Here is a 17833-nt window from a genome sequence, read left to right on the forward strand (position 1 = left end):
AGAGAGAGAGAGAGAGAGAGAGAGAGAGAGAGAGAGAGAGAGAGATGTGGTGGATATCCAGACAGAGCATGCTTACTGAAAGTAGCCCTCCATCTTCCCGAACAAGAGGCAGCTCTATTGGGGGATATAGCCAAAAAGAAACTGTCAAGATATGCTAAAAGAACATTAGACTTGTCTTCGAGATGTGCAAGAAGGCCTTTGGGGGTACCTCTACTGACAAGAAGTATCCCTTCATTAGGAATGATTCCTTTTGAGGTAGGCTTTTGTCCTGTATGTTGACCCAAATAAAAATGATGAGCACAGGTGTCATCTGCCATGACTACCTGTGTTGTGTCCACAAATAGCCAATTCTAGAAGTGCCACAATACTGGATGAGTGCCCAACCCTTAGCAAGATGGTGAGGTTCCATGTGCTGAAGGTCACAGAGTATGCTGGGCCAAGAAGCAAGCTCCAGAAGTTCTGAACCTCTCCCTGTCATAGGCAGACACTTGTGGCACAGAGAATATGTATCCTGATTGGCAATAGAAGTGTCCTCCCATCCAATAAATGACATATAGTCTGAGATTCTGCCCAAAAAAAGGGGAATTGAAGTTTACTCTGTCATAGAATGTTCTTGATCTATTCATGTTGACTTGGAGTGGTCACTTCTTCTCTCCCTAAAAGCTTCATAAGTGTAACTTTTTGTCAGATACCAAGATCACACCACTAGCCTATAATTTGAAAAACCTACTCTCTTCTCTTTTAGGAAATTGAGATGACATTTGTTCACCCTTAGTTTTAGAGCTGCCTGTCTTCACATTCTTCTTGAGTTGTTGAAAAAAGATGAAGATCACCAGCAATCCTGTCTACCAGTTCTTTCAGTACCCTGGAATATATTTCATGTAGACCTGGTGACTTGATCTCATCAGGAGCAGCCAGGTACTTCTGCAATTTCCTTATTACTTTGGGTTTCAGCTCCCTGCTAATCATTTTGATTCTGTGCCTCCTAGAAATTCCAGGAAATTATTCTCCACAGTAGAAAAAATTAAAACAAAGTGACGAATGGTTCTGCCATTTATCTGTTATCTATTATTATCTCATCTACTCTGAGACTCAGACTAACTCTTCATTAAGCTTTTACTTGCCCCCAACACAGCTTAAAAACAAACAAAAACAAAACCAATATTCCTTTTTTACTCTTCTACATTTGTTGCCAGTATCAGTATATTCTGAACTTTAACATTCTTATTGTGTTTCTATTTTTGTACAGCTGTGATGCTTTTTTAATTCAGTTAGTCAATCAGCAAGCATTTATTTTTTAATATGTCATGGCAAGGAATACAAATACAAGTAAAAAGAAAGTCCCTGGCCTCAAGGAGCTTATATTTTATTAGGGCATAAATAGAAGCTGAAAAGGAGAGGGAGGTAATGACAAAGGAGCCTGTGGGACTTGTGGGTCCAGTGGTAGAAGAAATCCATAGTGCTGCATGGCAAACCTGTGCATCCTCCTTAAATGGAGGTTCTGGGAGGAGCCATCCAATCAGAAAGGGGCCATGGGTCAGAAAGAACTTCTAGTGTGTCTGTTCCTGGGATAGGCTTATGAATAAAGAGCACAACATAGTAGAGGGTATTGGAAAGTTGCCTTAGGCCCTCATTTCCATATCTGTTTATACTTTTTTTTTTTTGCTTTTTGGAGGGCAATTGGGGTTGTGACTTGCCCAAGGTCACATGGCTAGTTTTTGTGTTAAGTATCTGAGTTCATATTTGAACTCCGGTCCTCCTGACTCCAGGGCCAGTGCTCTATTCACTGTGTCACCTAGCCGCCCCTGTTCATACGTTTTTAAAAATCCAAGTTGATCTTTTTACAACAGAGCCATGAGTTCTGTTGATGTCTTAGTTTTAAAATCCTAATTGGTTGATGACTTTCTCATGCATCCACATCAGCCTCTTTATTTGTATTATACTTCTCTTGCTTCCTTCTAGAAAGAGTAATTTGTGTTTGTGTAATTCAAATTAAATTTTTGAGCACATCCCATCGCTCTTTAACTGACTTGTATTTTAGGGTTTGGGATGCTACTTATTCTGAACTCTTTGGAATCCACTCTCCCAAAATCTGAAAGCCTTTTCCTTCCTTTCCCCCATGAATTCTAAGATGCAATAGCTGTTGCCTTGTAAGATTCCCATCATTTCTACTTTGGCAAGTGTTTTCTCTTTGGTTGAAGAACATGAAATCTGAGAGTTGGAAGTATCAGAGTTGGATCCTAAATAGCGATTCCTCTCATGGCTTCTTCTGCTTTTCTAAGAATGAAATGATCATTAAAGCAGGTCAGGAATTTCAGCTGTTTTGCCTTTAGCTATGAGATCTCCTTAGCAGATGTCTAGTTAACTAAACTTTGCCATCACTGTTGTATCCTGTGTTTGGTTTATGATCTGTTTCCTGAATTTTCACATCTGGTCTTATTTCATAATGAGCATTTATATCTTGTCTCTTTCCTTCCATCTTCTCAACTTTAGTCCAAGCTTTCTGTCTGAACTTGACCATTTTACCTCTTGACCCCTAATTCCTAGGACCACTGTTTTGTTTTGTTGCCTTGACTATTCCTTTCCATCCTCAACATCAGTCAATCCAAAAGCACTTATTAAATTCCTACTTTTGTACATCCTTCCTTCCTAAATGACTTCAAAAACTTTCATTAACCTTTTTGAAATATTCTCCAGGCCCTCTTTCTCCCAATTCTTTTTAATGACCCTTTTCCAACTTTTCTTAATGTGTTACTATTTTTATACTACTGTGATACTTAAACTTACCAACTATTCTCCCATCCTAATAATAAAATAGTAACAGCAAAAGCAGTAATTAGCATTTATATAGTGCTTTAAGGTTTCTAAAGCATTGTATATATATTATCTTGTTTGATACTCACAGCAACCCCATGAGGTAGGTGCTATTATTATCCCAGTTTTACAGATGACAAAACAGAGACACAGTTGAATTGACTTGCCCAGGGTTACACAGCTAGTGTCTGAGGCTGGATTTGAACTGAGGTCATTCTGACTCCCAAGCCCAGTACTCTGACCTTCTCTGTGCCACCTAACTATCTAAAGAAAGTCACATCTCTTCTGTGAGTCTTAGCTTAGCTCTTATGCCATATAGCTATGTGGTATATAACATTTTATCGGTAATTAATATGAAGACATATTTCATACTTGTGAAATTAGCAGCTGGTATGAAGCTGTGATATTTATTGTGGTGGCTCCCAGTCAGGATCTAAAAAGATTTCATCTGAGTAGAGCAATGGCTTGTAAAGTAGTAAGAGGAAATTTCCTGGGTGTAAACCTAAAGTCCTATACTTGTATAAAAGGTTTTTTTAAAGTCCAAGTATAAGATGGGGGATCCTGGCTAGACAGCCACCGAGTCCAGAGTTTTAGTGGATTTTAAGCTCAAAGACTAGTCAGCAGTATGATGTGGCAGTCACAGAGGCCAGTACAGTCTTGTTCTACTCACTGTTCATGAAGCCTCTTTTTTCCTTACTTTGAGGTTTTCTTGGGAAGATTGGATGACCAACTCTTGGATATGGAATAGAGAAGCTTTATGGTCAGGTGCCTACAGAGAGAGCATCTGAGGTTTCTTCCAGCTCTTAAGATGCTCTGACAGCTCCACCATTGTCTGCCTGGGTCAGTCTGTATCTAGAACTATGCTCAATTGATGAAAAATAACAGATATCTTTGAATATAGAGAGGTAGCTTAAAGTAGTAGATAAATGTTCTGGACTTGAAGCCAAGAGGATTTTAGTTCAACTCTTGTCTGCTGCCTTGTGAATCTTAGCTACCTTGTCTGTAAAACAGTATAATAATATCTGTAGTATTGAACTCACAGGTTTCTTGCGCTCAAAAGAGATGAAGTACCAGAGAAGCAGGCTGCAGACCTTACTATTACTAGCCTCAGAGAATTGTGCAGATCCAGTGAGATGATACACATGAAATACTCTGAAACCTTTTGAAATGCTCCATCAATGGAGGCCAGTATTAATGTTAGAAATTGACTTTGTACAAACTGATGCTGGTTTGGTAGCCTGAAAGGTTTGGGATCCATAACCGAACTTGTCTTTCACCCCAGGGTTATTGTAAAGCTCCAATGGAGTAACAAATATAAAGCCTTGAAATCATATATCAATGAAAGTTATTACTGAGTTAAAGAGCTTTGTGACCATAGAATGCTCTAGAAATGTGAACTTGTGTTCATGGCTTTGCCAGTTAGGTGTTTGGAAAAGAGAGTATATTGACTCATTGACTTGTCTTCATTTAAAAAAAGTGAAGACTCTCAAATATATCTATAACATTGCTTTATTTTAGGCATTTGGCGTTTTGGTTTTTTAAATTCCCAAACCCAGGTAGGCACATTTTAGTTCCTTTTTATGTTTGTGCAGAAATTAAGATAAGGCAGGTTGACTGAGCTTTTGAAAATTACACAGTTTGGCTTGGTTATAGCAGCCAATCAAAGCTTAGCCAGCTTAAGTGAACGCACAAGCTGGGGGCCTCAGAGACACTGGATTTGGCAAGCTTAAGTCTTCTGAGGGGGTGTATTGGGCAGTGTTCGCTGTGTGCTGACTAATGCACTGCCCTAAGTATTGGCATGTGGAGCTGAGATCATTTTGAAGATTCCAGTGCTGTCCTTGGGTGGGATTCTTTTATGTTACCTGAAGCCTGCAGGGTTTAAATTAAGTTTTTATTATTATTTTTTGACAAACAAAAATCTCATTATGTAGAACATTATTTTAATGAGGGAAAGTTGTTGTTTTTTCAAATAACCAAATAATTTCCTTGTCCTAGGGAATGGCATAGAGGAACAATCATACAGAAACACCTCTTTCCCACTTCTCCCTCCTTCCATTTGTAGATGAATGATTCAGGGTTTGAATATCACACACATCGTTGCCACCGATCCCACATTTCTTTCCTTGCCCATTGTGGTAATACTTTATTGTGATACCTTTGGAAGACTTTTAAATTTTGTATAGTAAAGCATTTCTGTGTGTGGAGAGGGCTGACCCCCATCTCTAGCCTCCTCTCCCTCACCCTTTTCCAAGGGAGGTTTTAATTCCTGCCAAAAGAGGAAGCAGGAAATGGAGAACAGAAGAAACTTGGCCACTCTGTACCAGGCAAAAACTGTATCTGTCTTCTCTCTTAAATATTATTGGTCTAGGCTAGGGGTGGGGAACCTACAGCCTCAAGGCCACATGTGGCCCTCTGGGTCCTCAAGTATAGCCCTTTGACTGAATCCAAACAAAAGGATTTGTTCTGTGAAGTTTGGATCCATCGAAGCGCTGCACTTGAGGACCTAGAAGGCCACATGTGGCCCCAAGGCTGCAGATTCCCTACCCCTGGTCTAGGTGATGTCATTTTCAGGTTCACACTAACTTCTGAGCACTCTGATTAATGGGGGAAACAGGACCCCAACTTTATATTGGCTTAACTCCCTACCACATACCAATTCCGCAGTGAACACACACACACAAAGCAGTTTTTTTTATCCATGTCAATAGCAAAACAGAAATCAGAAAAAGTTTACATAGGAGACTATATATCAGACAGTGCAGAGTGAAGGGGCTCTCCCATTGGGAACAAGGTAACCCAGCTCAACCAAGAGATAGGGTCCCAGCTCTCTCCCAAGGGGTCGTTTCCATAAGTCTCTAGTGTAGCAAGTTGGGATAGGGACGATTGCCAGCTCTTCTCATTTCAGCTTCTTACCTTCAGCCTTTTCCTTCAGCAGCCTAGAGTGGGCCTAGTATTGTCCATCTTTCAGTTTTTCATTTCAAGCCAAGAAGTGCCCACAGTCCAAAGAGACTGACTGCTAAGCCCAAAGACTTTGAAAAGGCTGGCGTTCTCCACTCTCCTGCTCTGCCAGTTCAGCCCCACTCCTCACCCAGGTGCAGGGCATTGATCTCCACCAGTGAGAAGAGAAACCCATACTAATGGGCTTTGGGACTGAGGTTAAAATTATTAATTATAGAACCCACAAGAAGCCCAAATGACAGTGGTGATATCATCCTAGGAGGTTGAATTCTTCAGTCTGGGTGGGTAGAATGAGGTGTTAAGTGATGGGCCCAAACTTATATAGTCAGTGAGTAGCAGAGCCAGGATTCAGATTCTGGCTGGTGATGCTAAGTTCAGGGTTCTTAATATTGTATCAAGCTGTCTCCCATGAGCACTTGAAAGAAAACCAGCAGGTAAAAATATATCCAAAAGAAAAATTTCCAGAGTAATTCCTGGGATCTGTGAGAAATTTCAGTAGAAAGGCCTGGTAGTTTTAATAGACTCAAACTCAGTATGAGATACTGATTTAATATGGCTGTCACCAAAGCTGTCTTAGGCAGCACTAATGGAATTATCATTCTGTTATCTCCAATGAGGGAGGTATATAGTCCCACTGTATAGTAACTTGATATGACTCATTATGGAGTACAGGCATACCTTTACCCTATGTTGTTTATTAGTTCTGCAAAAATCTGACTTCGAGTCTAGTAGCATTTTAGAGAACTGTCCATTTCATGGAAATAATATTGTACATTGTATGAGGAGTTGGAGAACATCACAACAGGATCCTCGATGTTCAAGTAGAGTTTGGCTATAACATTAACTGCATTAAGTAACTTTGGTTGGAGCAACGTTATGCAAGGTGTTTTGGTTGCCACACATTAGCATTGGCAAGTTGGGGTGTGTCCAAAAGAAGGTGACTCAGTTGGCCAAGAGACTGGAAACCTTTTCATGTGAAGAACAGTTGTAGAAACTCGGGATGTTTAAGGAAAAAAAAATAGAGAAAAGAAAACTTATGGGAGGATATAATCATTGTCTTCCAACATCATTTAACCCCCATAATGTGGAAGAGGACTTCACTTTTACATGGGATTTGTGGGAGGACAGAAATAAGAGTTGTGTGAGATGAGAAGGTGTGGCTGGCTAGAGAGGCGCCATACTGGGGGAAGTGTTCTTATTGAGGGGACAATGGATGCATTTAGTCTTGGAGTATTCTCCCAGTCATTCTTTATGACTGAAAGGCAGGGAGCACCACAGTCTTGGAAAAAGAAGCAAAGTTGCAGGTGACCCAAAGGACCATAAAGAGATGAGTGGTACCTTGGGCTCCAGCATATTACCAACAATTTGCGGGCAAGCTTATTGACTTAACGAGGTGGGAGAGCAAATGAGTGAGGCCAGGATGGACAACTGCATGCTACAGAGTTATTACCAACATGTTTCTGAAAATCAGAGGGAGGCCTCTCATGTGCTGGATGGATCCTCTGTGGAAAACTGTCGCAGGGCATGCAAAGTCATAGATCAGCTGAAACCCACACGTGTGCAGGGTCTTTCTAAACCAGTGACATCATCGCTCTGTTAAAGAGCTCGTTTGAGCAAAAACACACTAACAAAACAAACTAGGTGTTCCATGCAGTCTTAGTTTAAGGAGAACTTTCTGATTTGGGGTACTTAGAGTGCCACAATCAACATTAACAACTCCCATCATTGTTATTATTGTTGTTCTATCATTTTTATCATGTGACAGAACTTTTGTGTGACTTCTTCTTGGGCTGGAGATGAGGGCTTAACCCATGGGAAATGTCTTTTAAAAATCCCTTTAGGACATGCTGTGCGATACACACAGGACATGGTTAATAAAATTGTGTAAGTTTCTATCCAAGGAAAAGTGAGCCAGCCTTCTGTTTTCTGAATGTGACTGAAAAGAGTGGTTAGATGGGAGAACAGAATAGATTTTATTCCGAAACAAGCTGTTAAGACCCTTTTAATTAGAAGACAAGATCCAAATGAATCTTGTGAATGAATCAAACACAAGACATATAAGAGAAACCACAGAATTTAGAGTGCCAGCAAGTGCTATTTTGCAGTCAGACGAAAAAGCACAGATATTCGTTGCGGCCTCTGAGGCAGAGTGGGGGAAGGTGGAGGATCAGAAGCATGTGTAGGCACAAAGAATCAGCTGGGTCAAAGAGGAGGTGAAGAAAAACAAGTTCTATTGAGAATCCTAAGGAAAGAGGGGAGATTCCTCCCTCTTCAAATCCACTTTAGCTCCTAGGAAGGAATAGAGGAAATGGGGAAGGGGAGTAACGGTTGAAATCTCATTAAAATTAAAAAACTCTTGGAATTTCTTTCCTTTGGTTTCATATGTTGTTCAGAAGTTATAAGACTCCCTTAGATTTTTTATTATGAATTCCAAATAATATCTTCTGCAATAATCCCCAGATATCACAGCGTTAAGAGCAGCTAGGGAGTGCCATACTGCACAGGGCTTCAAGTTAGGAAGATTTATCTTGCTGAGTTCAAATCTGCCCTCAGATGCTTATTAGCTGTGTGACCCTGGACAAGTAGCTTAACCCTATTTGCTTCAGTTTCCTTATGTTTAAAAGAACTGGAGAAGGAAATGACAAAACACTGCCAAGAAAACCTCAAATGGGGTCACAGAGTTGGACACAATAGAAAAATAACTGAACAACTTCACAATGTTAACATTGTGCTTCAGACAATGTTTTCACCACCATCTTTCCCCAATTGTCTATTATGAGTGTGTTGCCTATATGGTAAATTGGCATCAGGCTATTTTTTTTAAGGTAATGAAATGAAAATTTCTGTATTGTGTCCTTTTGAATAGTGTGTCCAGGAATTGGTATTTAAAGAACATAGGAAATAGTCTTTACAGAAAACAAGCTTCACCAATCTCCCTCTGCCTCCTGTTTTCCTCCTCCCACTCTTATATTATAGCTATATTTTTAAGATGAGGTAGAGACATTCAGAATAATTGGCTAGACTGTGGAAAGAGAAGGGGTCATGAAATATCTCAATATCACTGTCTATAAGAACCTATAAATGAACCCAATTCTCTTTGTTCACCTTTATTAAAGTATTCTTTCATTTACATTAAAACTATCTTAAGGGTTTTTTCCCCTTCATGTTCTCCCCTTTCTAGGATTCCATGAGAAGCTGACTGACTAGAAAAAAACAGGATATGAGAAAAGCCTTTAGGTGACTAGCACTGCAGTGGAGACCTGGTTCCCAGTCTGAATCTGAATTTCAAAAAACCTATTTTCAGGTAAGGAGTCATCCCCAATGGATATGCTCACTTTGTAGCTATTTTAGTGGTTATTGCTATTCATTTCAGAAATGTAGGTCAGGTAATAATAGCTCATTTTTCTATAGTGCTTTTAGGCTCCTTGGCTTTGGAGAATGTGTCCACATTAACCAGCTGTATCTGAGTTTAAAAACACAAAACAAAACAGAGACTTCACCGCATTGGAGTCTGATTCCTTGGTCTCTACAGCCAAATATTCATTCTTTTGCCAGTGGTAGTCCTAAAGGATATTCTATGAGATGACATTTATCCTCCATGATAACTGCCTTAAATATTAGATTTTGCAAGATAAGAGGCTAAATGACCAGCTAATTTAGGGATTATTGAAGAGGGGAGTCTCATTTGAATGACTAGATGTCTTCTGTCTTCCAACTCTGAATTTATATAAGGTTGCATCCTTTGGTTCTCCTTTGTCTGACATGCCTATGAATTCCAGTAAATGAGTAAGGCATGATTGTACTTCTTAAAACCATGCTGACTTTTCCCCAGCAGGCTATTTTTGTTTTACGTTTTTGATGATTCTATCCTTTATTTATTTCATCAATGTGGGTACTCCCTCCATGTTTTAACAGGCATGAATGAATTTCTACATGAGTTTCTGTGACCAAAAATATTTATTCCCTTATTACCAACCTTTTGCTGGTGGATCTCTCTGAATTTAGCCACCCTGGACTTTTAGAAGACATGTACAATCTTTTCCTTGACCTCTATTCAAGGAATTTTCAGCTTGCCAAAAGCTTACACTTACTTATCATAGTTCTGGAAAATGGAAGGTACCCTTGATGATAAAGCAGTGGGAGTGAACTTCAGTGAAATAATCCTTTATTATAGATTCACTAACTATATCCCTGAGAGGGAGGCAGCATGGTGTGGTGAGGAGAGAGCTGACTTCAGTGCCAGGAAGATTGTTCAGGTGCTGCCTCGGACACCTGCCTGCTGTTTGTAGCCAAGTCATTTATCCTCTTGGGTCTCTAGGCAGCTGTCTAAGCAAGACTAGAAGTGGTAGAGAAGCTACCAAACTGTATTGATAGAGTTTTTCCATCTGGGTGGTCCCTCAACCAGTGGAATCACAGGTACAAGGCCCTATCCCTACCCCCAATTATCAGTACACTGGTCTGTAATTATTCAGATACTTTCTAGAGTTCATCTTTATGACCATCCTCCCTCTGGGCACAATGGCCTTTTGTAATGACAGGTTGTGTATGTGGTAGGATGTGTTGGAGAGAAGACATTTAGTCACTGGCTGATGTTATTCCTAAATGTCCTCCCTCCCTCTTTACCTCTGTCACTCCATCTTAAGAATCAAGGTGCCTGGGGCGGCCAGGTAGCACAGCGAGTAAGAGCACCGGCTCCAGAGTCAGGGCGACCTGGAGATTGAATCCCAAGCTCAGACACTTAGCACCCACCCAGAAACACCTGGCCGTGTAACCTTGAGCAAATTACTTAACCCCAATTGCTTAGGGGCGGCCAGGTGGCTCAGCGAGTAAAAGCACTGGCTCCAGTGTTGGGATGACCTGGATCAAATCCCGGGCTCAGATACTCAGCACCACACCCAGAAATAACTGGCTGTGTAACCTTGAGCAAGTTACTTAACCCCAATTGCTTTAAAAAAAAAAAAAAAAAGAATCAAGGTGCCTCCTTCAGGAAGCCTTCCCTTGCCTATGTACATACATACACACACAAATGCACACACATACTTGTGCACACAAATGTCTACATGTATGCATACATGCATGCACAAACACACATGTGCCCATAGAGCACTTTCCCTTCTCAGATTACCTTATATCTGCTCATCTCAATACATGTTCTATCCCCTACATTCATTTGTGGGAACCCTTTTCTAAGGGATGTTCATTTAATTCATTCTCTTCCTTAGAGTTTGCCATTTCTTTTACAGATTTCATTCACTTGTCCCTTCCCCAACTTTGATTTTTTCCTGAAGGATCTTCTAAAAGGCTTCATTTTCCCCCCAATCCTCCCCCCAAAAAATATATTAATTGAATGAAGAAGGCTCCTTGAAGCTAGTCTTGTTGTCCTTTTGGGATTCCACTACCTTGCACAGCACTTAGTTTACAGTAGAACCTTTATAAATGTTTGAAATGAATGGAATTGAAGGAGATTGAGGTTTCAGGGCTAGAACTGCTGACAGTCACTTGTTCTATCACTGTGCATTTGTTAAGCACCTACTGTGTACCAGGCACTCTTCTGGGTGCTGGGGATACAAATATAAAAATAAGACATTTCCCTCCCTTGAGGATCTTACAGCCTAACTTTTACAACTTTAGGTTGGCCTCTATCTGTCTCTAATATTTAGTTTCTTTTTCTGTAAAATGAGGGATTCCAATGAGATGGTCTATTAGGAACCTTCCAGTTGTAACATTTTGATTCTCATGTTCCCACATTCGTCCTTGATCTCCTCCAAAGACTGCAGTGAATGCTATATGTTCCAAGTGCTATAACTATATTTACATTCTCATTTTGGCTTTATTAACCATTGCTTACTCTAGTAACACCAACTTATTCCCTCCAGAGAACAGTCTGAAATGAAAGTCTTCCTAATATTCTGCTAGATATAGGCTGGAGCAAAGGGATCGTTGACTGGGATTTCCTTTTGTCCATAACAGTCATGGGATTACCCTTTGCCCCCACAGTAATCTAGGAGTCCCAATATCTTGCTTTGATATGTTTAAATAAACTTTTGTTTTTTAATGTCATTCAAGATGCCACTCATAGTCTTGTGGCCCTTAAAGGATAGGTAAAATGAAATCTAGTTTTAAAACTTTGCAAGCTGGGGCTGTGAGGTGGCACAGTGAATAGAGCACCAGCCCAGAGTCAGGAGGACCTGAGTTCAAATCCAGCCTCAGACGCTTAACACAAAACTAGCCATGGGACCTTGGGCAAGTCACTTAACCCCAATTGCCCTACCTTCCCCCCTCCAAAAAGCAAAAAGAAAAATCTAAAAAAAAAAAACTTTGCAAGCTTCTATAGTGTGTCTTCATTGTTATTATGTGAAACTTGCCTTCCTATATATTTTCTAGGAAATAACCCAGAGATAGGTGACTTCATTACCATCACAGAATAATTGCCCAGTTGCAGCGGCAGTATACACAAATGCTTACATAGAAAGATCAATAATATTAAGAAAGTACTAGTTAACAAGGTTTTATTCCTAGGTTTTAAAAAATCCGATTTTTTTGGTGTAGTATAAGAAACATGAAAATAATGAATTAAAGCATTAATTAATTATTTGCATAATAAAGACCTACTAAATATTACAATTCAAGAAGCATATAGATTGGCATAATGTTAGAGGTAAAAGAGTGTCCTCCCCATGCAGAAGAAGAAACTAGGGGACAGAGACAAAATGAAGGCTTTTAAATGTTTTTACATATTTAAAAGAACCAGCATTAATTAGTCAACAATCTCAACAAACGTTTACTATAGGGGTGGCCAGGTAGCACAGCGACTAAGAGCACCAGCCCCAGTGTCGGGATGACCTGGGGATCAAATCTGGGCTCAGACACTTAGCACCCACCCAGAAACACCTGGCCGTGTAACCTTGAGCAAGTTACTTAACCCCAATTGCTTAGGGGTGGCCAGGTGGCTCAGCAAGTAAGAGCACCGGCCCTACTGTCACAATGACCTGGGGATTGAATTCAGGCTCAGATACTTAGCACCACACCCAGAAATAACTGGCCATGTAACCTTGAGCAAGTTACTTAACCCCGATTGCTATAAAAAAAAAAACAAACTGTTTACTATAAAAGGGCCAATCCCCTGACTTCAAAGTCCTGAAATACACTAATGTTTTTTATGACTATACTCACCTTCACATTTTACTTGGGGACAGCTAGATGGCGTAGTGGATAAAACGCTGGACCTGGAGTCAGGAAGATGAATTAAAATTGGGCCTCAAACATATAAGACCTTGATCACATGATTTAATCTCTATTTGCTTCAGTTTCCTCAACTGTAAAATGGGGATAACAATCACACCTACCTCCCAGAGTTCTTGTGAGGATCAAATGAGATGATATTTATAAAGCATTTAATTCTGTTTCTGACACACAATAAGCACCCCTGTGAATGCTGGTTGTTGTAATTTTAATTCTTCTGATGGCTTACTTGTATGATCATAGATCCACTACTCTGGGTACTTCTTCCATAGTGTAGCTTACCACTCATCTGTGAGTCTCATCCTGTACAGCTCTTGTCCATAACCTTATATAAATCCTCCACAGTTGATCCACCCATTGTGCTGGGACCTTTCTCTAGATGTCTTAATGTCTAGATCTCTAGATGTGAATACACCAATAAAATATGTGGGCTGTTATTAGTTCTCCCTCACTTCTCATGCTATGACTGCTCTACCTCCTTTTCCAGTTTGGTGTCTCTCTAATGCCATTATTTGGGCCACCATTACATTGGGTGGACCAACTCTGAAGAATTTATGACGTTATGGACAAGAGTTACATAGGCTGAAACATCATGAGTGGGTTGCAATCTTTACCTGCTGGTAGAAGTATTTGTGTGGATCTATAATCCATACAAGCAAGCCAAGACATCAGTACTTTTTTGGTAATGTACTTCACCTTGTTTGTGACTATACCATGTACCTTTCAGTTACCCATTGGGTGATTACAAGTTGAATTCTTTGGAAACTGTCATATTCCATAACTTGTTACTATGTAGCCGACCAGAAGAATTTTTTATGAAAACACATTAAAAAATTTTTTGGGTGTTTTTTCATATCACTCCCACTTCTCAATTATTCTTTCCAGCCCCAATAACATATGAGTGCAATTAAGAAAAACAATACCTCACTATGTCAGAAAATGTATGCCATATTACACACTTATCATCCCCCTCCACTCCTCCAGGAGGTGAGAAGAATGCTTCCTTGTCAGCTTACAACTTTGATCAGAGTTCTGAGGGCTTTTAATGTTGTTTTCAAAAGAATATTGATATGAAAAGTTGGGCCATTGTGTCAGGAAGAAGCTTAGAGTTATTACGTAATTTTTCAAATGCAATCCACCTTTTTTCCTTTTCAATTCTGGAGGCAGTTCATTATCTACTATGGCTGTTCAAGATAGATGTATTGATGGACCAGCTTTATGGATTGTCTGTCCAACTGCAAATCATAATCTAGGAAACAGGCATTCTTCATTTTTCTTGTATGAATAAGGCTAAACACCTAAGTGATTTTGGATTTTGTTTAGGAGGCTCTACAATGTTCTGGGACTTGATGTCATCTGCAAAGAGGAGCGTCTCCAGGACCTCACCTTCTATAGGGAATTCCTCTTCGATTTAGACTCTACACTGGACATCCTCTGTGACCAGAGTAAATACCTTTGGTGAGCATATATCTCTGTGTTTTATGCCTCACTTGGTATTAGGAATCAGAGAGTTTTCAAAGTCATCTCTGTTTTACTGTTTTAAGAATCTTGTATGATTTTAACACCTGCATGGGAGACACTTTCTTGGCAGAGAACAGAGCCTTTAAGGTCCTGTCAGAGAGTGTTTACTGACTCTAAGAGAACAAGCAAAAGTGAAATCTTGTATTCACTGCTTCTTTCAGCCAGTTGTATAATTGATGGACAATATGATTTACGAAAGCTTGTCTGTTTGCTTATCCATCAAAGATACCTTTTCTAGGTTATTCTCATAAAGATTATATAGAAAGGGGAAAATAAACACAAGACTCAGTAGTTGATTTTTCACCATCTCTTTTTCAGGTAATAACACTAATGTTCTGTATTCCCTCCCAGCATTTGGTTTCTTTCAGATATCTTCTTTCATATATCTTGAGAACTGATCCCTCAGCACCCTTGAAATTGTGTTGCTTTAAGCATGAAGCCACTCTGTGTATACTAGGGCTAGTCTAGTTCCCAATTTTGTTACCTTTTGTGCAATTTCTGCCTCCTTGTGTAGCTTGCCAGGGACTGACTTCAGAGTTCATTTGCGGTGGGCTCCAGTGTTATTAATGAAGAAAAGAGTTTATCATTAAAACCTTGAGAACTTTTTTCCTATTTTAGACTCTTCCCTAAGCCTTTGATTTATTTGTTTTTCCTCCTATGCTTTTTATCACATAAAAATTTTATGTTCTAAATTGTTGCTGCCCTTGGTTAACATCTGATAAAATATAGTACAAGCTGATGGGAGTGGCTTGTACGCCTCCTCATTGTGGCGACCTACTGATACTAGTTACACTCGTTAACCTTCCTTAGGAAATGATGATAGTCTATGTAGTTGTCTCTGCTTTTATCCATTTCCCATTTTGTTTAAATAGGTGAGGTAGGTGTGGCATTAATGATGCTCTATGTCTTCTCATTTTCTGTTCTCTAATATGATACTGATTTTGCTCTTTGTGTTAGCAGGGCAGTAGTCTGGCTGTCTGTAGACAGCTGAGTGATTCTCAGATAGATGACCATCCTTTCCTACCTTTCTTTAAAAATACAGTCTGTTTCATTTGTTGTGATGCTCTGTGGTGCTTACTATTTCCTCCCACCTTCTTGAAATAATTGTTCATGTATGTGTGATTTCACTATAGTCTATAAACCTTTGTCCTCTTTTATTCATTACTCCTGAACCATGCTTTTCAACATTTTTCATGTCTTCCCATATGCCTTACTTTGTCTTGAAGTTACCTTGTATTAAAGTATATTTTGATTTGATTTAGAAGGACTTAATACGTTCCTTATAGAATTTCTTTACTTCCTCATCCCCTACAACAGTTGGTGTATAGGAAAGGGAAAGGAAGAAAGCAAGCATTTATTAGTCACCTACTATATAAATATTATCTCACTTGATCCTCACAATAACCTTGTGAGGTAGGTGCTATTGTTATCCCCATTTTACAGTTGAGGAAACTGAGGCTGAGAAAGGCTAAGTGACTTACCCAGGGTCACACATCTAATAACTGTCTGAGGCTGGATTTGAACTTGGGTCTTCCTAACTCCAAGCTCAGCACTTTATCCATTGGCCTACTTAGCTGCAGGTATCCTCATGGTATTCCTTCTGCAAATGCTTATCCTGAGTACTATAAATATAATAAAAGTGACCAATTGTCCCATGAAAATTAAAAAAAAAACATGTTACCTTTGGACCCAGAATAGAACTGTCTGTCTAGTCTTTTATTTCTCCAATGAGAAGCTGAGAGTCATGTCTTCTGGTCGATGGAATTTTCTTCTTGTAGTTCTATGTCCACTCATTGGTCACTGGATAAAGATTTCACATGTAGAATACCAAGAGTTAAGCTATTGTTTATAGATGGTTGAAAAACTGATTCTTATTATCATTGTACCCTTTTCTGCTACTTTGCCACCATCACTAAAGAAATAGACAGATTAACACAGAACTGAGGGTCATTTGTTGCTTTTTTGGTTTTTATTCCCAGATGATCGGTTATGATATATCCAGCCTACTTACTATGAGCCTTTTAGTACTTAGCTAGGTGGGCCCGTGGATACTAGGTATAATATGTTTCTAGAACCATACTTGAAGCCTTTGCTATGTGGCAAGAACCTGCCAATGCTTCTAGCCCTCTATAAATTTTCAGGAACCTAGGGGCCATACCAAATATGTCATCAGAATATGTGTTTTCAAACAATTTTCTCTGCTCCCATAAATATTTTACTTCATTCAGAGTTTTGTTTTTGTTTTTAAATAAATTTCATTCTCCTTCTACTGTTACCACCCCTAGCACTCCCACACCTGTCCTCTCTTTCATTATTATTCACCTCCTTTTATCTCATAATTAACTATCTTTTACCTTTCTTTTTCCAGTATTATTCACAGCCCCAGTTCCATCCTAAACTTTGAGATCCACACAGTTGTTTTGTACTTTCAGTATTATTCATTGATCTCCATTTTAATGGGGGGGGAGGGGAGTTAGCAACTGGAAATGAAATATGTTCTGTAAGTACATTTTGTTTCGCAGTAGTGTTTAGAAATCACTTTTACGAATCTTATGACTCTTAAATGTGTTTAGTTAGAGTAGATATGATTTGAAATCTCTTTGTTTCATGTTCTCCTTGCCTTTTTCACACACCTTGGCCATCTATGTTTCACCAGAAGGGAAAAGAAAGGAAGATTTCAACTATCTCTGTTTTTCTTTTTTTTCTTTCTTTCTTTCTTTCTTTTTTTTTTTTTTTTTGCTTTCCATATTCTACAGTTTAGTTTGTTTCACAAATATTTATGTCATGGATAAAAAAAGAATAGGCCAAATTATAAACTTGATGATATTCTCTTTTCTTCTACCAGTCCTGGATGCCCCTTTAGGTTATGCAACAAAGAGGGTAGCATTGTATCCTAGAGTTCCCCATTACAGGGCACATATTACCAAGGAGAGGAAGAAAGAAAGTGAGGGGAACTCCTCTAGCCATTAATTAAGATAGTAATCCTCCTAGCATATTAATATAGTTTATTACATTAATGAATTTTCATAGTAGAATGTGCAATTGACCCTAACCTAAGAGAATGAGATAGAGAAATGAGCTACAGAAAGTCCTTGGTGCCAGAGGGCAGCACTAGCTATGGAGGGCGAGTCCCAGATAGTGGGATGCTTGATAGGCCCTCTACGATAAGTTTTGTCTAAATAGCATGGTGTAATGGGAAGACTCAGAGCCCAGGGACTTAGATTCTAGTCTTATCTCTGCTCTTTTTTGGCCTTTTTTAGTAGTCTTCTTGCTGGGTCTCATTCCTCTACTGTAAAAT

At 39.4% G+C, this 17833-nt stretch overlaps 1 protein-coding gene across 7 annotated transcripts in view; it reads left to right on the forward strand.

Moving 5' to 3' along the window:
• Nucleotides 1–17833, forward strand: part of BMAL1 (basic helix-loop-helix ARNT like 1) — a 96011-nt gene that overhangs the window by 34563 nt on the left and 43615 nt on the right. For 4 of the 7 annotated variants that reach the window (XM_069091258.1, XM_069091259.1, XM_069091253.1 and 1 more), the window contains exons 2-4: nucleotides 746–918; nucleotides 8954–9076; nucleotides 14338–14472. The gene's annotated coding sequence lies outside the window, so the exon portion shown is untranslated. The remainder of the gene's footprint in view (nucleotides 1–745; nucleotides 919–8953; nucleotides 9077–14337; nucleotides 14473–17833) is intronic. The other 3 variants (XM_069091255.1, XM_069091254.1, XM_069091256.1) reach the window with 2 other exon arrangements.

The sequence above is a fragment of the Petaurus breviceps genome, unplaced genomic scaffold (genome assembly GCF_028583685.1).
Source record: "Petaurus breviceps papuanus isolate PSGF00001 unplaced genomic scaffold, PetGlider_PUasm1.0 188, whole genome shotgun sequence".
Classification (NCBI taxonomy): Eukaryota; Metazoa; Chordata; class Mammalia; order Diprotodontia; family Petauridae; genus Petaurus; species Petaurus breviceps.